We start from the raw sequence: 23,309 nt of genomic DNA, 5'->3' as shown, positions 1-23,309 counted from the left end.
GACAGGCAGATTCAGTGTTCTGGGTATCAATAAAGGAGTCATTACTAGAATTGGTCCAATAACTGCTGAGCAGGGTGTGTGTAGACATGGGTTCATTAGCATTTGAAGCATGGATCCCCCATCATGCAGTGCTCTCCTTCTTCTCTGGTTCCAGAATTCAGTGTGGTCCTTGCTTGGGAATCCCTGGTCTACATCCTGAATGGTAATGGAGGTGCTTTCCTGTCCCATCTCCCATTTAAATGAGTTGTCATCTGGTTCCATCTCAGATGCAAATGAGACATGGGGAGTTACTTCACTCTTATCACCCTTGTCTGGAGGGCTTTAGATGCATCTCCCACTGCATCTTCATTGTCTTTTGTAAGTCCTTCCTCTAATCAGTTCTTGTTCAGGCAGAGGTAGGGAGGGGGTGGGTCCCTTCTGAGTTGGACAGGCTCTGTACTGTGCCAGGGCTCCCCAAAAGCTGAGAGGTAACACTGTCCTTAGCAAAAATGTTACCCAGGCCTTAGGGTAAATAGGAGCTCATGCTTACCTTTGATTTTCTAACCAATGCAGACATTCCTCGAGACAAGAAAAACAGATGTCTTAATGAGAAGCAGAAGCAAGGCAAAGGTGACTGACCTGGATACTCACTCCACATTAGCAGGGCAAGGGTTGTTCATAGGAAAAAGGTGGTGGCAGGATGCTAGCTTGTAAAGAGTTGGTGCACAGGGAAGGCCTGATGACAGCAGAAGCAACAGACCAGTAGGCTGATGGTTACAGAAATTCAAGACATTCCATCCTACCTTTAAGTACACCAGCAAGTCCTTGGAGTTACACCAATGGAAGAGAGAATCAGGCCTGTATTTATTTATTTATTTTGTTGTCCTCCCCCAAAGGCTCAAGGTGCCATACAATAACAAAGTCATAAACACAGATAAAATAATAAAATAATAAAGAAACTAACTAAATGAGAACAATAAATACACTATAGCTACTTTCCAAAGAAAGTTTGGTCACGAGTGGGGGGTTGAGGATTTATAAATAGCTTGTTTATAAGAAGCTCTCTGTCTCTGATTCACAGCATTCTTTGTAACAGTTTCCCCTTTAATTAGTATTTATTTATGTCATCAGCATCACCAAAGTCTTCAAAATTGGTTGCCAAAGAAGCAGGCTATTTTTATTTAGGTGCCTAATCGAGAGGGCTGTGCCCAGAGGCCTAGTAAAATTATTTAGGTGCCAGGGCAGGAGGTGGTAGTGGTATGCTGACCACAGAAGTAGGAAAAGGGATGAGGCGAAGGAAAGTCTTACCTGCTTGGGTTCTCAGAACCAACTGATACTGCTGCCACAGGAGCTGTGCTTGGTGCCCCTCACCCCAGCTATGCTGTTGAGCACAGAACTGCACCTGCTGTGACCAAAACTCCCCAGGGGTTGGGGAAGAGCACCATTCCACTTGCCCCACTTGTTTTCTTCCTGCCCCCATACACTGTGGGCCATGGGGATCCTATGGCTAGGCAGTGCAGGGTTGCTGCCCCACCATTTTCAGTGCCCAGGACTAGTGCCTTTTCACCACCCTTAGTTATGCTACTGGCCATACCTTTTCTGGGATGCAGCAAGATGCTGAAAGGCATGAATTCTTCTGTAACAAAAGGATGGCTCTTTGTAATATTCACATTATGGGCACTGACAGACCTGCAGCTCCCTGCTGTAACTCATGGCGCTTCACAGAAAGCACCTTGAATAATAGTAACCACCCAACTCCCTGCAACCCAACAGATGTTCAACCCAATCATATTCCACTTTGAAGCTAAACTGTCTGCAGCCTCTGCAGCCTCTCTCCCCTAACCCTGCCTTCCCCCTCTCCCTCCCCTACCAGCTCCAGTGTTGTCTGCAGAATGGGAAAGGGAGAAGGCAGGGGACAGAGCTCCAGTCTGGGTTTGCCCAGACTATCCTGGAGGTGGGGGATGGGTAGATTGGAGCCCAATCTCTAATCTACCCACCCCACAGTGCAGGTGGGGCAAACCCCAGACCTGAGCTCTGTCCCCTGCCTTCTCTCCCTTCCATTCTACTGAGAGCACTGGGAGTGGGGTAGGGCTGCATCAGCCCATGTGCGGGGACAAGCAAAAGTTAATGAAGGTGCTCCACTTTGGAGTGCCTTCATCTGCATCCTCATTAAATGAGGGTTAATTTGTCATGTGATCAGGCACTTTTAAAGGTTTCTGCAGCTGTGCACTTCTGTTAGGACATGGCTGCAGAGCACTTTCAAGGGGCCAATCACATGACAAATATCACTTCTGTCAGCCCTATATGGCCAAAATGACATTATAAAGGGAAGAAAAAATTGATTCCTTCAATAAGGGTACCTTGTAAAACGGGTCAGAACTCTGACGATGCATCCAGACAAGCCCGCCCGTGCCTCTTGCAGTGTCTCAAAACCCTTTGAGTTGCTGCAAGAGGCACATGTGGGAATGGGAAAAGGATCCCCCTGCTGTAAGTTTGCAGCACAGGGGCAAAATTAGAACCCTGGATATCCACGGGTCAAAAAAAAAAATGAAGTGAAAAAAGCAGGGCAGGGCATGGTCCCAGACCATGCTCTGAGGCAACCGGAGGCTGGGTCCTCCACAGAGATGCTCTGGCTGCCAGACTGTCTCTGTGGGTGGCCCTTGCCCTGGTCCTGAAGCATGCTACCTGCCATGCAAGGCAGGAAGCGTGCCAGCCACAGGAAGCTGGACCTAGGCTCCAGTTCAGATAAGTAAGGGGTCAGGGGGCTGGAGGAAAGGGGAGGGGACCATGGGGGGGACCCCAATGGCCCCGCCCACTCCCCCAAGCCTCCCTGCTCCCTTCCCCACCCAGCCCCACCCCCTGCCTGCCCTCCCAGCCCCCCAATCCCTTCCTCACCCATCTCCACCCCCTGCCTGTACCTCAAACCCCACAATCCCTGCCCTGCCCCATCCCCCCAAGCCCCCCGATCACTGTCCCCCAGCATCCCACAATTAACCCCCTCCAAACAAAAACCCTGGCACTCACCACAGTTCTAGCTGCCTGTCTGGGTCACTAGGGCCCTGCCCGCACAGCGGGGTGGGGGGCCCTGCTGCCCCCTGCTGCCCTGTGCTGCCTGGGGGGGCTCTGCCAGGAGACCCCAGAGCCTCCACAGCTCCTGAGAGAGAGCCATGGGACTCTTCAGCTTGGAAAAGTGCAGGCTTGGGGGTGATCTGGTGCCCACCTACAAAATTATCAGGGGTGCTCACCAGGATCTGGGGGAACATTTGTTCACCAGAGCACCCCAAAGGATGACAAGGTCAAATGGTCACGAACTCCTCCATGACTGTTTCAGGCTGGACATAAAAAAGAAATTCTTTACTGTCTGAGCCCCCAAGGTTTGGAATAGACTGCTGCCAGAGGTAGTTCAAGCACCCACTTTGAACAACTTCAAGAGACATTTGGATGTTTATCTTTCTGGGATCCTATGATCCCTGATGACTTCCTGCCCCTGGGGCAGGGGGCTGGACTCGATGATCCTCTGGGGTCCCTTCCAGCCCTAGCATCTATGAAATCTATGATCCTGGGGTAAGTAGAGGTTTTTTGTTTTTTTTAAAGTGCTGGAGGCTGGGGTGGGGGGGCAGCCATCAGGGGGCTGGGGGTGCAAATGGGGGATAGGGCCGAGCAGGGAAGCCATCAGGGGGCTGGTGGTGCAAGCGGGGGCTGGGGCTGGGTGGAGCAGCCATCAGGAAGGCTGCAGAAGCCGGTGGTGGATGGGGCTAGGCAGGGCAGCAATCAGGGGGCTGGGGGGTAGTAGCCCCTGCAGGGGCCATTTGGCCTCTGTTGGGAGGGCTGTATTCCCTGTTGGGGGGGGCTGTAAACCCTGGTAGGGTGCTGTAGCCCCTGTGGTGGGCAGCAAAACATGTAGATATTTAGAATTCACTTTATTATGACGATAGAGACACTAGTAGGCTTCCAAATTACTTTAACACTATAGATATATCAAGAAAACATGCCCAACTGATTGCTGTATCTCTGTTTCTCACTCTCTCCATCTCTATATATAGTGGTCTTTTGTTTTACTTGAGAAGGAACGTGGATTTTGGGGTTTTTTACAGAGTGGCTTTGGGATTTTTTTTTTATCAGGGATGTTTCAGTTTTCAAGTAAGGGTCACCAGAATTCCTGTTAGGGAGGCCAGTGGCAGGACCCTGCCTGCTCAGAGCTGGCATCTTGGACCCAGCTGGCTCTGGCTGATGTCCTGGTCAAATGGGGCCAGGAGGGCATTCTTGACAGGCCACCACACCCAGAACATCTTCCAGGTGATAGCTGCTCAGATGGCCAGGCAGGGGCACACATGGCAGGAGTGCCACACAAAGGCCAGCCCTGCAACCATAGTCCACTAGCAGCTGGCCCAGCCTCTACTGGCTGTGCAGTCCCCATCCAGGGCTGGCAGGTGCACAGCAGGTCACATCCAGGCAGCAGCCCCCACTGCCAGACTGCTGCAGTGGGTAGAGGGTGCAGGGAACTCTCAGGGCTGCTTCAGTAGTCCAGCTGGCACAAGGGGTAGTATCCACAGGTACCAATTGGCTGGGCCCCAGAAGCTCCTGAGAGTGAGCAGCCCTGAGTTACTTGCCAAGGCAGCTTTTTACTGCTGGGGCCACGACAGGGCAGCTTTTTATACTGCTGGGGACAGCACAGGTGCTGGCCCTGGGCTCTAGCTCCCCCTGGCTGCAGATCCGGGAGGAGCCAGGCAGGGTTATTTTGCCCCATGTGACACAACTTGCTCCACAATCAAGTGCACGTCCCAGCACATGTGCTGAGGCAAAAAGCCCCAGCTCAAATTTGTACCGCTTTTATTTAAGCTGCTGCAAGAGCGCATGCTTGCATGTGTGGACGTGCCCTGAAAGGGCAGTGCCCTCTTCGCCAAATTGGATTTATTCTGTAAAGGAAAGCAACTGTTCTAACATCCGCATTTTCACATAGGGAAGGAGAAAAATACAAACAAAAAGCATTCTTTGAAAGAGGCATTTGCAAAGGTTCCTTCTCCATTAGAAACTAAAAAAGAATGTGTATATTTGCACTTGTTTCAGCTGCTGTATTAAAAGCTTTATTTGAAGAGCAACCACCTTGACTTTCATGCTTCCTTGTTCAAATTACATAGGTTTTAAGACAGAAGTGTGTGTTGGTAAACAGTATTTTTTGTGAAGCTGTATTTCTATTATTCTTTCCATCATTGCTCTGTATCCAGAACACCTGAGCTGCATTAGAGGTGACCTCCAAAGGGGAAAAAGTGCACTAGTCCTCTTCTTTGATGCTTTCTGATGTATAAAGATGGCCTAAAAAGATTGCATCTACAAAACAGATTAGTTTGTTGTCTCTCCTCACCCTTAGAAACATATCTTCTCTACCTTAGCAGGCTTCATGGTGGCTAGTGAAACTGAGACTGGAAGATGAAACACTACAAAATGAGATTGGAAGGTGAGCAGCTGAGAAGGAAAGAGAGCATAAGGACAACTTTTCCAAGAATGTAAGTCATTTAGGTGCCTAAATCCCATTTTGAACAATGATTAAAACCAGATGAGCTGAGAATTCTTAGTGATATCTTTTATTGGACCAAATGTATAGTTTGGAGAGCTGTTGGACAAGTTTTCAGGCTTCTAGTACCCTTCCTCAGATCCCTTGAAGCCATATAACAAAAAGATACTCTCATGGACCCAGAGGGACAGATTTCCAGCTTCAGCGTCCTCTGGGCAAAAATCATGCTCAATCTCTACATATGGAGACTTTTTACTTGACCTTTCCCTGAACCTGATGAAGGGCATGTGAGCTTGAAAGCTTGCATCAAGAAAATTTTTTTTTTTTTTTGCAATTTTTCAGTTGGTCTAATAAAAGGTATCATCTCTAAACCAGGAATTCTAGATTTTTGCATATCTATGTGACAAACATATTATGCCAATGAGTGTTACAAAAACTTGCCACATGCTACCAGAAACAGTGTCCACATTTGTGCAGTGGTACAGAAGAGCTAATTAGCATTAATCCTAAATCTTAGCAGTTCTAATTAATCTACATACCATGCCATGTACAAATGGTTACACTGCTCCCAATTGTGGAGGTAATACGTTTGGAGCAGGGAAGGATATTTAGAATGATAAGGTTGGTATTACAGCACCGTTCTTTAGCATGGTAAGGATGGTGTTACAGGTTATCTTTAAACCATTCTAAAGACGTTTAAATGGGAGCATCCACACACCAAAGAGTGTTAAACCGTGATAAGTACACTCCAAGCATCTTTGGATGCTTATCTTGCTGGGATCCTATGATCCCTGCTGACTTCCTGCCCCTGGCGTGGGGGGCTGGACTCAACAATCCTCTGGGGTCCCTTCCAGCCCAAATGTCTATGAAATCTATGAAATAAAAGTTAGGTAACTTTGGGTGAGGGTTAACTTTAAGCTGTTCTACCTGTTTGAGCGGGGTATTGTTAGTCTGCTCCACAAATATAAAGAACACGTCTACACTTGTGCTTTAATGTACAGTAGCCAATTATACTGCAAATAAAAGCATCATGTAAAAAACCATGCTATTATGCTAATGTGAGTAAAATAGGCTACTGCACTTTAAGCATCACCTAGAAAGCATGCACTTTTGATACTGTGCATTGGGGCAGCCTAATATGCATTTATTTAGTACCTCATATTAGACCTAATCCAAGCATGGAGCTTGAAGAGGCATGCTTCGCTGGAGCCCATTCTATCACTATGGTTAGCCTGCAGCAGCTCTCTGCTGGGAGCAGAGCCACCAGGCAGTGAGATCATGGAATCTGGGGAAGGATGTTGCCCCAGGGTCCATTCTCTCACTTTGCTTAACCCTCAGGTCTCCTCTCCCAGAAGAGGGGTAGCCTCCTGGATCGTGACCACAGCCTCTACAGGAATGTCATAGTCATGTAGTTCAGGGACAGCATTAAGCCTTAACCTGTTACTGCTCTGAAACTCGTCTAATTTCAACACCGCCTAACATTCCACAGATTTTGTATAGTTTAAAGGTAATCTGTAACAACACCCTAAGTTTGCCGGATAGACATAGCATTAGATGCGCAGTATCAGATTGTTAAAAGGTATTTAAAGAGGTGGATTGATAGCTACTAGATTTTCAAAAGTATCTACTAATTGATTTTAAGAAGAGTTAGGGACCTAACCACCTTAAGTGCTTTTGAAAAATCTCACAATACACCAGAAGCATCTTTAATTGGCTAAATTTAAGAGCTGGGTGGAAAATAGTTTCCCCATCTTGCACACGTATTTGCCATCCCAGCTTAGGATGGAAAAATCCAAATTTCCGAAAGTTTCACAAATCCAAAACTAAATTTTGGCTCAAACCCTGTCTTGGGTGCTTTTGAAAAATCTAGCCTTCTTTGTGTCTGTGTGTAGATTCCCTACTCCTGAATGCCTGGCAGAAAAGACATCTTATTTTAGAGATGTAATCCTTCATTTGAGTTCTTTGAGGATTCCCACTATACCCTTCTCATATCTTCTCTAGCAAAACCTGACCTGATTTCCCCATGGTTTATCTAGATTTCTGCAAATAAACCTAGTTTAAGGACTGATTAGGAACAACTCTGCCTTATTTAGATGTTTCTGATCTTGAGGATGGGAATCTGAAGGGAATATTTTCCTCATAATCATTATATTCTACCCTAACAATAAAACAAGGGGGAAACAAGCTGTATTTTTATTTTGCACATCACAGAGAAAAAGGTAATGCAATAGTAATGAGAGGAATGAATGTGTCTCTATCACATCTGTTTTTTTCTTTTTAAAGGAAAATGGAGTCTACATTGAAGCAGCATTTTTACAAAACGTTTCTGCTTTCCAGGGAACATCTCAATATTTCACTGAAAAAAACTGAATGTTCAAATGCTGAAAGTTTTGGACTCTAGAATTTTCCATGTAACCTTGCAAATGGAGGTACCAATTAGTCATAGGCACTATATTTGGAATGCTTAAAAATATTATAGGAGAGAATTTTTACAATGAAGGTTCCTGCTTGTAGAGCCCGGTTTTACTCCTGCTGTAATTTAAGCAAAATATACAAATGTGTACCTGCCAGCAAGTTACACTAGTGTCAAAGATCCAGTTCTCTACTCTCTTGGATTTTCTTGAGTCTTTTACATCTATGCAAAGAAGAAGTAAAAGCTGATAGAATAGGTTTTCATCATAATATGCCAAATTATTGAAAATCAAAAACATATCAGCTTTAATGGAGGAGCAAAGCAAGGTTTCTGATTTCCTGCATGCTTAGCCAAGAGTCTTTGGGGAGCCCAGGGGTCCAGAATCCACAATGCCAAGTATACAGCGTCGTGTACTGTAGAGACACGAGGCAAATTCAGGCACTAAAAGCAGCATATCTTTGGTAGAACGGAGCTGCAGAGGCTGCCTTGGAGCTGAAGGCCAGGAATGCATAGCTCCAAGGTTTCCATGTTCTGTAAACTACCCCATCTCCTAAGATTCCAGGCTTCCTTCAACAGAAAAGTCAGTATACTAGGGTTAATAAGGCACTGGTAAACTACAGAAGTCTTGGGAGCCATGGCTGAGCAAGGAGCCTTGGAACTTGGGCTCCCAGGTTCAATTTTATTTTGAAATATTCAAAAAGATATTTATTTTACTTTGATGTTTAAAAAAAAAAGATATTTCCTTTAGGGGGAAATTTTGAAATGACTACATTTCACTTGGAAAATGAAAGAAAAAGAAGCTTAAATGGAAGATCTTTTTAGGGAAAAACACTTTTTTTTTAGAATTTCAAAAATGCTTATTTTTATTTTTTACTATTTTTACTGTATTGTAAAATGATATCAAATCAGAATGTGGCACAAACCATTTGAACATATTAAAATGACTGTAAAGGTGCAAAGCAAAGAAAACAGATGTTCTGTGTGCAAGGAATTTTTTTTAGTTTCTACCACTTTGTATCTTCCCTACCCACATTGTTAACTGTGAGGATGCAATAAAAGTAGCTCACAGAATACATCTACATACATGTTTTACTGATAGTTTGCTCCACAGTAAAGCACCATCTACACATGCATCTTTATTAGAGCACAGTAAATTAATTAACTCCACTGTAGGATAGTAATGTCTGGGACAAGTACTGTCCTATGGTGGAGTCATTAAGGGCATCTGTATGTGAGTGTGGAGCTGCTCCAACACGCTGGAATTCCAGTGTGTCAGTCAATTAATTGAGTCTGCTGAAGCATGGCAATTATCGCACTCCAGCAGCCTCCTGCGTCTCATGTATCACTGTCCCGGCAAGGTGTGCATCCAGTCTTCTTTTGAAGAGCTCCAGGGTAGGTGTCTGCACCATCCCTGCTGGAAGTCTATTCAAGTATGGGTGGTTACTGCACCATGCACACAGTGAAATGTTGCTGCTATATCACCTTAGCGGCGCACTATACACAGGGAGTGTGCTGCTACAGCAAGGTGGCTGGTGATCACATGTAGACACATGATTGCTATGTCACCATGGCATGTTGTACAGTGATGTAGCACACCGCTACATTTCCATAGGGCAATGTGTAGATGTGTCCTTAGAGTGGAACAACTGACTGAACCAATATAAAATGGAAAGCAGCTGGTTAGGTTTCAGTACTGCTGAAAAGGACCCAGGTTTATAATGGACAGCAGCTTGAATATGAGTTAATAGTAAATATTGTTGAAAAGAAAGCTAGAGCATACTAGGATGTTTTAACAGAAGCATTGCATAGAAGTATTAAGAACTGTTTTTTTCCAATATATTTAGCACTGGTGAGACCTTACCTGGAATAGTGTGTCTCATTTGGCGCACTTCAAGAAGATGTGGACAAACAGGAAGGATCCAGAGAAGAGCTGCAGAATTTATTAGAGATTTAGAAAACAAGACCTATGAAGAAATGTTGGAAGAACTGGTACTGTTTAGTCTGGAAAAGAGAAGATTAAAGGAGATTTGACAATGGTTTTCAACAATACAGAAAGGATTTTTATCAAGAGGAAGGTGATCAACTATTTTTGTGTCCAAAGAGGGCAGGACAAAAAGTAATGGAATTAAAATTGCAATAAGGAAAGCTTTAGGTTGGATAGTTAGAATTTTTCTAACTATGAGGTGGTTAAGTGGTGGAACAGATTACCTCGAAAAGTTGTGAGATATCCGTAATTAGAAATATTTAAGATCACTGTAAGCAAACATTTGTTTGGGATGGTTCAGATGAGGATGTGGGAAGTTAAACCAGATGATCTTCCCATCATGTTTTTCTCTAACTTTAATCAAGTCATTTAAGTTGTTTTGTTCTGAATTTTTAAAATTTTATTAAGATAAGCTTTATTAACATTATAGAAAGTTTAAGCACAAAAGCTAAGTTTTCTTTTAAAAATCCCAACAAAAATATTTTCACTAGTTCTGATAATGATTCAGATTTTTTCACACACCTTCAATGGGAAAACTAAGGAAAACAAATCTGGGAATGTTTTGATGTCACAGTCTTAAAAGCATAAGAGGACATAAGATGTCAAATTTGGGGTCAGGGAGGAATTTTACCCTGCAGTCAGATTAGCATGGGCTGTAGAGGTTTTTGCCTCCTGCAGTCCTTTTCTTAGGACCTTCTGTGCATACATTAACTGTTTTGTTGTAATGACAGGGCATTGGCTATGTCCTCATCTCCCCTGCTGTTATCAATGGGATATTATAGAGTGGTGCTTGTGTTTTAGGTATTGTGCCTTGAGGGTTGGAAGTGATGACTGGGTGATCTATTGTATAAACAATTAATGGGCAAACACAGAGAACTCCATGCAGTGGCCCACGCATCCCTTCCACTCCTATATTTCTGTGTATAAAAGTATACCTTGAATCCAGACGTATGCTCATTTATCTCTGGTGGTACCAAAGCCCTTGTATCAGTCATAACTGAAAGTCATCCACCTCTTCATTCAGCTGGAGTGAAACATAGCAACTGCATTAGAGAACTGAGAAAAAATGTAAAAAAACTGGCAAAGGAAGTGGGGGGAAAATGTTGCATCCAAGTTGAAACTCTAGGAAAAATTTCAGGTAGGAAAAATGTAATTACCCAGGCTGGAATCTTGCCAGGATACCATTCATTTTGCAAACTTGACATTTCTCAAAATCAAATAACAGATGTTCTTGTGAACCTCTGTTACACGTACATTTTCTTAATTAACTCTATGAGTACTGCTTTGACTTTGTCTTCTTGGATATTTTTTAATATACGTGAGCATCTTCAAGTATCAAACTGAAAGAGATAAAGGTTGAGGGGAAATGAATTTTCACATATAGGTATAAGGTGGGGGAAATAGTTGTTTTGTGCTGACTCATAAAGATTACAAGTTAAAATTGACCCTCTGGTTTTTTTGGTTTTTTTTAAAGGCAGGTAAAATAAGGAAAAATATCCTGTAGGGAATCATTCTACACTGACAGCATGATAAATTGTATGATCTCATGGGTCTTTGCTACTTACCACTTCTCCGATGTGGAGAGCCATAAGGAAGAAGACATCAGTGTGTAGAAATAAGACAGACAGAAAATGCAACTAATATATTGTGCAAGACCAGGTGTATGCCTTTGTCAAGAGTCAAAACTGGTTCCCCCACTCTCTGGCTTGACTTATGTAAGGTATGCCAAATTTACATAAATACATATTATAAATTCCCTGGTCAGTAACGATGATAAGTAACACACACACACCTGCTCCATATTCAGACTTCCTTTTACCACCCACTTTTTTAAAAGCCATAACAATGAAAAGTAGGAAGACACAGATTTACTGGGCTGTGTTGGTTGCCAAAAAACATTTTTTTTGGCACTGGGTGAATAGAATCATGTACACAATAGAATACTGGCATTAGTAGACAATTCAATATGGTTGTTTGTTCCTAGTCACAGTGAGTACATGTTTGAGTGAAAATGAAGTGGAGACACAACCAGCAATGGAATACTGCATCTAAATATCATATCTTATTATAATAATAATATCTTAGAATATTAAGTAAATAAATAGCTTCTCTTTTAACCATGAAAAAATATCTACAAATATGGACAGCACAGATGCTTTTACTCAGGTACATGGCCTGACTAACTATCTATATAAGAGTTATCATTGCAACATCCAAACACCTGTCTAGCTACTTACACAAAATCAAAATCACTGCCGTCCATGGGTCATCCACATATAGCTGTGTAATTTCTGGCTAGTGAAGGTATCTTGAAAGTACATAGGCCCTGTCTTGTGAAGACTGTCAGTACTCCTTCCCTTTTGAAGGGCTGCTTGTCAATATCTTGAGAGGAAGCACTTGTTAGGCCTCATCTCAAAATCCACTTTATGCTGTCAGTAAACCCAGCCCAGCATTTATCATCTTTCCTTTTCAGGAAAAGATGAAGGAGACCAGATGCAAAGGGGTAGTCTGACAGTAACTAAGGCCTTTGGAGTTCATTTAGTCCAGTCAGCTTTTTCTCAGGTTCCAGGGCGATGCAGCAATTTCAAGATTTATGTTAGTTGGTCATCTCTTACCTACGTGGGAAGATCTGGTGATCCTTTTAGATTGGTTAGTTCCCTTCTCTACTTTGATTATGAGTCTTGTCCCACAGGATGTTGAGGCCATTACATTAGCGTAAGTCCTAGAGTAACTGTCCGTTAGTTTCAAAGAGGAAATATTTCTAGAAAGGAGGAAAAAGTGAGAGATCATTATGAAAATTCTGCAACTATGGTTCTCACTTCCCCTCTTTGTTCTAAAACATTTGAGATTTGCTGACTTGTAGAAAAGACTAAAACACTCATATTCCTGGGCTTTTTCAAAGCCATGTTTGTTGTAAGATACTAGCATGTAGTGGATCTGTAATTGTTAAAAAGGCCATGTGGTTTTAACAGGCTACATTGCAAAGCACTTTCAGTGGTAATGTCTCATTTTAAAGCAAAAAATATGTTTTTTTTTCTTTTGGCCTATATTTTCATTTATACAACTGTTCAGAGCTTAAATAGGTCACTTGGTAAAATAATTAAGTTAATCAAATAACAGTCTTATTGCATCAGCCTAGGTCTTTAGCTTGATTAGGTAAAGCATAAATACAGGAAAAAGCAATGAAGTCAGATCTTCTCTCTCACATGTACCTAACAATAATTTGATAGACTAATATAAAATTCTGTCCAGTTCCTGTGTCTTCCCATCAGAAGTGATGTTGAAAAGCTATGCAAGGCAAGAATTTCTTAGGGTGATATTTTTTATTGGACTAACTGCACAGTTGGGATAGAATTAGATAAGCTTTTGAATGCAAGACATTCTTGTTCAAGTCACTTTCTTCTAAACACTCATATTCTTTGTTTTTTTTCAAAGGTGTTTGTGTTGTGGAGAAGAAGGTCTTGCATTCAAAGCTTGTCTAATTCTATCCCAACTATGCAGTTTGTCCAATAAAAGATATCACCCTAAGAAAGCCCGGCCTCTCATACAATTCCTGGATCATCACAGCTCCAGCATCACTCTAAAACTGTTGAAAAACTGGGGGAAAATTGTATCTATAAGAATAATAGAACTGATGAGCTGGAAAACACACCTGCTCATGAGAAATGTGATTCATGTTACCAAAAAGGAAGTTAAGAAGTGACCTGTTAACAAGTACAGAAACATGGAAGAAATTGCCAATAATAAATGCCTCATTAATCCAGCAGAAAACGGCATAACAAGATTTGGTGGTTGAAAGCAGAAGGTGGGCAAATTCAGCCTAGAGATAAGGCAATACATTTTAGCAGAGAGATAACTGACCTTTGAAATCACTTATGTAGAGATGTGGCAAATTCTCCATTACTCGAAGTCTCTTAATCAAAATGGGATGCATTTCTAAAAGGTATGCTTTAGCTCAAAGAGAAGTAAACATCTTGATGCAGTAATTAAGAGTTTCTATGGTCTGTGTTTTTCAAGACGTCAGACTAGGTGGTCATAATGGTCTTTTTTTCCCCATAAGGGCTATGGATCTATTAAACAATATGGCCTGGACACAATCTTCACAAGAAAGCTGATCACAGCAGATAAATGGGGGTCTTCCTCAGAGCTGAAAATCATTTTGAGAAAACCTAGCCATCAGGAAATAAGTCTTCCTTAAAGTGTCCAACCAGCTCCTAGGAGTTTGAAAGAAGAGTCTAAGGAAGAACATAAGAAAGGAAAGACCAGAATAAACCAAAGAGTAGTATAGCAATCATAGGACGTGAGAAACAAGAGAAAAAAGAAAAGGAAAAGAGGTAAAATTAATGGATGCATTTGTAGCGGCGTTGTCAATCTGAATACTGGCAGACTTAAAATGGAAAAATCCATATCTCAAGGCTGGATGGTCACTTGTAGCCATACCATTTTACCTTTGATATAACTTACATATGGAAACAACTCCATTTGATTGCTTTCTGTTACAGAAAAACACGATAGGCAATTAGCTGGAAAACATTAGAAATTAGTCTGGAACAGAAGCATGATGTCACTCTTCTACACACAACATTTTGAGAATAGTTTGAACCTAAAGCAAATTTTAGTTTTATGCTGAGGGCCACCCTCTCTTTTGAGCTGAACAAGAATCTCAGTTCAAAGAATCCACAAAACTTTCAGAACTGTGTTGCAAAATATGGACCCAAACATAGACCTGTGCCTAAGGAAAAAATGTCCTGGGGAAAAAAATAGGGGTTAGACATAAATCTAAGAAAAGTGATTACACATTTAGACCAGATGTAAAGAGCAATTTTTCTTTCTCTTATCATCTGTCTCTCCTCCCCAGTATAAGCACTGTGCTATCCTAGCACCTTATAAGAAAATAAAATAGGCTCTTCATTATTGGGCTGGTAATAAACCTCAAGGTGGAGAGAGAGATTTGTGATGACCAGCAAAGATCAGTGAGACCTCCATCAAACATAAGTTTCTGGTAGAGGTAGGTCTTTAACCAGATAGGAAAGTAAACTGTTCTGGAAACCACTATGATACTTTAAAGTGGTCATGTAAGTCAGGAACAGTTTATAGGAGGTGGTCCTTGCTAAGGATTTCAGTATACATTTTTACTGTATTTCACTAACTATAAAATCCAAAAATTAACCACAGAGTAAATTCTGTATATACAGATCAGGGTATAAACTAAAGACTGAAAATACTCAGCCTTGTTTGTTTCTGTTTAAGCAATGTTAATGGATTAAAATACCCCTGATTGCTAAGGAGTCAATGTTGGTTTATGGTTATCTTCAAATAGTACGTATGGCTAGCTTTTATGTGAAATGCATCCCTCCCTTGTGGGTGGTAGCTTTGTCTGGGAATACAGCTGAAAACAAAGTGACTGAGATGCACACAACTTTGATAAGAAAAGTATGTTCAATTAGGTAAGTGTCTAAGACAAATTATGAATGATGTAATTGGAGATGCTGTGGGTGTGGGGGACTACAAGTGTGCATGTAATGTGGCTTAATGGATAGGAACAGGCTGGACACCTGGGTCCTAGCCTTTGTTCTGCTTCACTATTTAGTAGTGGAAACTTCACTTAGAGAGCAAGCTTCTCTTAAAATCCTTGGTAACTTTTGCTTACAGACTAACAGGATATGTTAGGAACTACTCACATGTGGTATTTCAGCAGTTCCATTTATAGTCCTGGCAGGTATAAATAAATACAGAGGTGCAAAAATAGAGAGCAAAGCTTCTATCCTCCAAGTTACACATCACATGCTGCACATGCAAGTACAAAGTCTTGAACTCCCATGGATGTCTTCAGAATTCAGTGGGATTCCCTATGGTTGCAGAACATCCCCTGCACCGTTCTACAAATGAGAACACAACCTAATGTAGTAAATAGTTGTCCAAACATTTTCACATCTCAGAAATGTTTGGTCTGAGTTCTGGAAGAAAGTTTGGATGTATCTGAAGTCTTGCCTGTCAGCAGTCATTTGAATCTCCAAAGTTAACTCATCCACACCCTTTGAAGAACTATTATTTTTCTCATCACCTTTTATTGTTATTCTCCCAAGAACTGAATGTCAGTAATTCCCAGAGCCATTAATTACCCAAACATCTGAGACACTGAAAACCCCACAAGTCAAGTCAGCCTGTTTTGCTTCATTCCATTAGCATTGATGGACAGGCATTTCCTGATTACACAGAAGTGTGATAGTATGTTGTACCCAGTCCCATTTTTTCCAAGGAGGTAATAATTGTTATTTCTTTTTATTTCATGGTTTAAAATTACTTTTAACATAAATTAATTGGTAGGATGGGCTTTCATTTGGTCACAGTGCTAATTAGACTTGAAAGAGAAATATTGCTCTGCAGAAGAGTTGGTATAAAATACCAAAATAACAATAAAGGGTCATATTCTCAGGCCCTCATAATACTGTGTAAGACCCTTACTCCATAAACCAGCTAGACAACAGGCTGACCAGTCTAAGAATCAGATCAAGTCCCATTAGTCAGATTGCAATGGAAGGGAGCCAGTCTGTCTGTGGGAATGGGATGCAGAGCCAAATGGGAGGGAAAGGGGCTCATGTAAGTGAGAACCCTCCTTCCCACACAGCTCCTCAGGAAGCCTGTTCACTTATCCCAACTCACAGGGCACATTTAAACAGATATCTAGACCTAAGCCAACAGAAATGCTCTGCAGTTACTGCAGGATGAGAAGAGTGTAATGTGGGGTGGCAACTAGGGCAAAGAGGGAAACACAAACATAACAGCCACTGCTGGTGCCACCTCAGCTTGAACCCAGGGCCACAGTCTACCCCATGGGTGATCACCCAGCCTGATCCAAACTGTCCTGAAGCCTCGAGCAGGGCCTAACGCTCCATCTGCTCCCTATCACTGACATGGTTCAGCTGAATCTCCAGTTCCTTGTAACCCCCTGCTCAAGAATAGGAAATGTCCAAGTAACAGGGCTCAACCTGACCAACACAGCTTTGCTCCTCAACTATGCACTCTGCTTGGTCTCCCAGCTTCTTGACTCAGCCTGCTCTTAGACTTTTCCCTTGAATTGCCATCCTGGTCAGCATCTTGATCCCCGAGTGGCCCCAGACCCGGTCACCCATGTCCCTGTGTGACAGCCCCAGCTCCTGCTCCACTGTCACTCAGGAAGCAGACCCTAGAAGTTACATGTCTGGAGAGGAGCTGCTGAAATGGATTTAAAAAAAACCAAAAACAAAAAAACCCCAAAAAACTATTTTTGGACTTGAAGCTCTCATGAAAGAGCCAAGAGTCCAACCACATGGAGCTGTTAGTAGGATCAGGGCCGAGGGATACGGTCTTCCAAAGAAATCCACACAGATCCATTTGAAAGACTGTGGTCTGAATCCTGGTTCCGTAAAAGCTATGCATGCAAGTAACTTTGCATATCTTTACTCCCACTGAATTTAATGGCACTACCTATATACAAAACAGAAGGAAAGCAAGCTGTACTCTAGTAAATAATTCTGTACTCTAGTAAAGAGGGCATTCTCCCAAATTGTGGGGAGTCCTATGTTCTGGTGTAGTCCCAAGATTATGGGAGAGTTTGTCTTGCAACCCTAAATCAGATAACTAAACTTCAAGGAAGAAGAGGAGGAGAAAAAGGAGGATTCCAGTTGCAGCTATGAGATTAGCATTTGCTAACGGCCTGTGGTAGGTGCCTCCTTGTTCTGCACCTAGGTTCTCTGTGTTGTTCTCAGAAGACGCCTAAGTATTCCCATTCTGTGGGTATGGATCCTGAGCACCAACCCCTGTCAATTTGGATCACTATGCTGAGGCAAGGTGCATAAGCTATAATACTTAAACAGATCCACCTGCAAAGTCAATTTGTATCTTGTCCCTAGTGCCCAGAAAGAGATTCATTTACTTGAAGTTCAGGAACTTATTCTTCAACTTTTAGTAGTAGTATGTCAAATAACCTCTAGTATCCATACACAGAAGCTCTTAACATACTACAAATATTTTTCAAACTATATTTTTATTATAGTTATATTTTTGTTGTTACTACTATATTAATGCAGATGGACGGCAATAAAAAACATGTTTTTTGTGAATGAAGAATGACATAGTTTAACAGTAACTAAAAATACAAGCATGGATATTTTAGAAACTAGGGGAAAGCCTAGACATATGACCCTGAAAAAAAAGGAATTGGCTTACATTTAAAAAAATGTGATTTAGACAAAAGAAATAAAATGACTTACATATTTTGCACTTTTTATGTGAGAAGATTACAACCCAGAGCCTTCTAATGGTTTTACAAAAAAACCCAATCAAGTTACTTTCACAATTCTAACTGTGTTTGTAGCTTTATGGTGTTGGGATTCACAATACAATGACTTTTTATTTCTATAATGTGAGTAACTTTTATGAACTTGCCTCACATCCACTTTTATGCAAAGTGTCATGGAAAGGACAAAGCAGAGGGTTGGTTTTCTTTTATATTGTAAGAGTCCCCAGTGGATTAAAGAACATAAGTGATTTATAAATAAAAGTATTTTGTGTATCCTTTGATTTCCAAAGAAAATTGCTGTGGCAAAGTTTTCTTGCAAGTACATAGCTTAATATACTCATAATTTCATATTGCTTTTAAACTATCTATAACATAAGGTCTTAGTCCTTAGCTATGGGTGAGCCCCATGTAGATTTAAAGGTAATCATTGGGCAGAGAGGGGTGTAACTGGTATACTACCTTTTAATACTCCTCACTGCTCCTTGATCTTTTGTGCAACACTGCAGGGTCCTAGGGGTGGCCGTGATCTCCCCTAGCACCTCCTACCATGGCGAGTCAGTGTTAAAGCACCCTCACCAGATCACCCGCCACGTCTTTGAAGTTAACAATGTTTAAGGGAGGCTGCCCTTAGTCCTCTCTGACACGGTGCCCTGATGTATCCCAGTCTTAGTTCTATCTTGGATGACTCGGTGCACCCCAGCCTTATGGGCTATGCATGGCTCCAACCACCCCTGTACCACGCCCCAAGCCTCACAGATGTACTGGACATTGTTTGGTTGATTTCACTCTCCATGCACCATGGGCGCTCTCTGGCTCGTCTCACAGCCTACGCCCACACTGGGTCGGCCTCGGTCTTACCTGGCCCCCTCCCAATCCTCTGCTCCCCTTCTCAGGGCTGGGGTCAGTGCACCCCTGAATGTTGTGCCCTCCCTGGCACTGAGGTCCCCACACTACCGTGGAGCCCCTATGTGGCCTCCTCCAACCCCTGATAGACTCACTCAGTCCTCCAGTGTAACAACAACAACAAAACAATAATACAAGCCTCCGGGCTATAACACAAAGTTAAACCTCCTGGCTAAACGTTCTCCAAATCACGCCACATCTCTCACCCGTGTAACTAGAGGCTTATACATCCAGGTCTTTTTCCTCTTTCCTACATTCAGGGCTGAGCTCCTTCCTCAGTCAAGCAGTGCTCCTTCTTTCTGGCTGCCAGTTGCAAGAGCGAGCGCAAGCACTCACAGACTCCTGTCTGGGTCTTATAGTGGTCAGCCCTGCTACTTCCGGTCAGCTGACTCACCAGGTGTGGGCCCTTAGCTCCTCCTGGTTGCCCCTAGCAACCAGCACCTGAGCCCATACTACTGCTTTTCCAGTAGCAGGCACCTTAGTGCCCTGCTACATTTTGGTTAGCTGGACCACTGATCAGGGCAAAGGCAGCCTAGAACAGACTCAGGGTTTGATTCAGCTAAACAAGGAATCAGCAACTTTTTGCCACTGTAGGCTGAAGCTTGCGACCCAGTTCCCTGCTATATGCTGCAAATCTCCGCACACAGTCTAGAGTGCCCAAGCCACCTGCTCTCACCCTTGCTGCCAATCTTTGACTCTTTTGCAGCAAGGGTAAGTACAGGCACAAAAGAGCAGCAAGGAGGGGACAGGTGGCTCAACACAGCTGCATGCTGCCTGATCCCCCATGCTGCCCTGGGCCAGGTCAAACCTTCACAGGCCACATCCAAACCCTTTATAGGCTGGATTCAGCCAATGGGTCATACGTTGCCAACTCAGGCTACACCATTTCCAGTGTGTGTCAGCAAGATTCCCCCTCCCAGGCCAGGCCTTTGACGAGCCTCTAGACTAAGAACCATGAGAATAAATGGAACCAGCTATGCCAAGGACAAGGGGCCTTTGAAGAAATCTTTTAGAAGTCTAAATGAGCTAACATAACATCGGTAATTGCAAAAGCAATTAAACATACTGAAAAATTAGCCAAATGGAGAAAAATAACATTTCCTCACTGTGAGTTATTTAGCACTCTTCTTGCATTTGAGATTTTAATCCCTTTGTATCTTGCTATTTGTGTTTGTCTTTTGTGGGGGCTGTTCATTCCCTCTTCTCTTATAAAATTAATGTTGACAAATGCACAGTTAATTTACACATATTAAAAACAGTTTTCTGCATAAAAGTGATTCTGATCATTGCAAACATAAAGCTGATCATTAAAAACATATTTCAAAAGGCTCAGCAACTGTGCAGAGAAACATATTGCTTGTGCAGCATTGAATGGCAAGATATATGTTTTTAATTATTTTTATTTTATTAACAGACAAGCACCAGCTTATTAAATCTAAATTGAATCTATATTGAGGAACACTAATTCAAACCGTTTTCAGTGGCAGAAATCAAACAAACCAAGGTGTGTAATAAAGCCCTTATGTACAATCGAGGCAGCTTGCAAAAAAAGAACATTCAGCTTTTGAACAGTCCAACATGGAACAACTTTACCATCTCAGTATGGTGCAAGGTCCTCAGGTGGCGACTGTCATCTATGCTAAATAACACAAGACGGTTCCCTTACAGTACTATTGTAACCACATTAACTTCAATAAAGCCAGTCCTGATATACCAATATGAAAAAAGAATCAGATGTAAAGGCCCAAACCACCCGGCCAAGGCAGCCACCTTTTATTAAGTCTATATCTACAGAAGTTCCCAAATACTAGCTTCCAGAATGCATTTTAAGAGCAGGGGAGAGGACCCTCGCTTAGGACACTGTCCTAAATTCCTCCCGTGTCTTTGGTATACAAATAGTCATGTAACTTTGGGGACTGATTCTTGGTGGCATCAGTTCTACAAACTCATGCAGATTCATAGATTCATAGATGTAGGGTTGGAAGGGACCTTCCAGATCTTCTAGTCTGACCCCCTGCTATGGGCAGGAGAGAAAACTGGGCTCAAATGACCCCAGCTAGGTAATCGCCAAGCCTCCTCTTAAAGACCCCCAAGGTAGGAGCCAGCACCTTCTCTTGTGAAGGCTGAACAGGTTACGGTCCCGTAGCCTCTCCTCGTAGGGTCTGCCCTGCTGTCCCCGGATCATGCAAGTGGCCCTCCTTTGGACCCTCTCAATGCTGTCTGCATCCCTCCTGAAGTGCAGTGCCCAGAACTGGATGCAGTACTCCAACTGTGGCCTGACCAACGTTGCACAGAGTGGGAGGATCACCTCCTTGGCCCTGCTTGTGATGCATCTGTGGATGCACAACAAGGTGCAGTTAGCCTACTGACCATGTCCTTGCATTGGCAGCCCATGTTCATCTTGGAATCGATAATGACTCCAAGATCTCTTTCTGTCACTGTGCTTTCAAGAAGAGAGTTCCCCAGCCTATAGGTATGCTGCTGGTTCTTACTGCCCAGGTACAGTACCCTGCACTTGTCAGTACTGAATCCCATCCTATTCTCATTCAGCCACCCCTGTAACCTGTCCAGGTCCAGCTGTATCCTGTCCCTTCCTTCTAGCGTGCTCATCTCACCCCAAATCTTGGTGTCATCCGTGAGTTTAAACAGGGTGCTTTTCACCCCTCGTCCAAGTCACTAATAAAGAAATTAAGCAGTGCGGGCCCAAGGACCAAGTCCTGGGGGACTCCACTGTTCACATCCCTCCAGGTCAAATATGACCCATCCACCACCACTCTCTGAGTGTGGCCCCTCACCCAATTTGCTATCCATCTGACTGTGTAGGCATCAGTGCCACAGTTGCCTAGCTTTTTAATGAGAATAGGGTGGGAGACACTGTAAAAGACCTTCCTGAAGTCCAGAAAGACTACATCTACTGTGACACCTGCGTCCAATGATTTTGTGACCTGATTGTAAAAGGCAATCAGGCTGGTCTGACAGGACCTGCCCTAATGAACCCATGCTGGTTGACCCTGAGCATCATCCCCTCTGCTGGTCCTTCCCAGATGTGCTCCTGGATAATCTTCTCAAAGAGCTTCCCCAGGATCAAAGTAAGACTAATGGGCCTATAGTTGCCCAGGTCCTCCCTCTTTCCTTTTTTGAAGATGGGGACTACATTGGCCCTCTTCCAGTCATCCGGCACCTGGCCAGAGCACCATGAGTGCTAGTAAAGCCATGCCAGGGTCCCTGCGATAACCTCTGCCAATTCCCTCAACACCCTGGGGTGGAGAGCATCTGGACCTGCCCCTCCAGAAGTTCTCTAATTTGGTCCTCCCTGACCCTAGGCCTGGCGGAGTCTCTCCTGAGTCAGTCCCGAAACTTGGTTGGGGAGTTCCGGTCCCTTAACAAAAAGAAAAGGTCTTTTTCCCCCACTTCTTGGAGAACAATTCAGTCTTTGACAGAAGTTACAACAGGCCAGGTAGATTTGCACTAAATCAGAGATGCATAAGCTTCCATAAACAGAAGTTTACTTCATCAGATTGCTCCCTTCATAGCATCTGACACAGTGTGCTGCTGCTTACAGAAGCTTACATAGCTCTGATTTAATTTGTCTATAAGGTACAAACCTACCCTGCCTTCTGCCTGATTTCAGACTAACATAGATATCTACTCTCTACAAGTTACCACTGCCATAGTAGCTAAGTCCCAAATCACCAGAGTGTAGCATACCTCCTACTGTGCTGATTACAGGTGGCTGAAAACCAATATTTGCATTCCCAGGAAATGTTGGGGTTTAATCCTGGTTTTGGGCTAAATCAGTAAAGTATAATCAAACTTGAGATTTTGGAAACTAAGCATTTTCATGTATAATTTATTTGACGAAATCATTTAATTTAATCAAATAAATGTATACTTTATTTGATGAAACTTGGTTTTTTTGAAATATTTTTGACCTGTTGTCCTAATGCATGGTAAGTAACCATGTGTCCTAGTTTAATGGAAACAGTCACAGCATCTTGCAGGATGTCTAGGGATGCAAGGCACATCTTGCAGGATGAAAGGTGACAAATGACGGGGAGCACAGGGGAGCACATGTGTCCCCCTGTGCCTGCCTCTCCCTGGGTGGGAGAGCTGTGGGAGAAGACTTCATGGCTGTCCTGCCCAGCCCCATCATTCAGGCACATTTTTTTTTTAAAGTCCCTCATTCACTGGCTGCAACAGTGGTGATCAGGGCTCACGGCAGAGCGGGGCAGCTGGG

General features: G+C 43.0%; 1 long non-coding RNA gene across 1 annotated transcript; it reads right to left on the bottom strand.

The window, feature by feature from the left end:
• Window positions 1-532: 532 nt before the first annotated feature.
• LOC149868170 (uncharacterized) lies at window positions 533-14,462 on the bottom strand. The gene is made up of 6 exons (XR_016440951.1): window positions 13,750-14,462; window positions 12,504-12,649; window positions 11,046-11,228; window positions 10,824-10,912; window positions 9,766-9,905; window positions 533-558 (listed from the first exon to the last, which is right to left on the bottom strand). It is a non-coding gene; the product is annotated as an uncharacterized LOC149868170 (long non-coding RNA).
• Window positions 14,463-23,309: the final 8,847 nt, after the last annotated feature.

This window comes from Crocodylus siamensis, chromosome 3, assembly GCF_052110815.1.
Source record: "Crocodylus siamensis isolate JL-2025a chromosome 3, ASM5211081v1, whole genome shotgun sequence".
Taxonomy (NCBI): Eukaryota; Metazoa; Chordata; order Crocodylia; family Crocodylidae; genus Crocodylus; species Crocodylus siamensis.
This window is presented reverse-complemented; position numbering and strand designations above follow the sequence as displayed.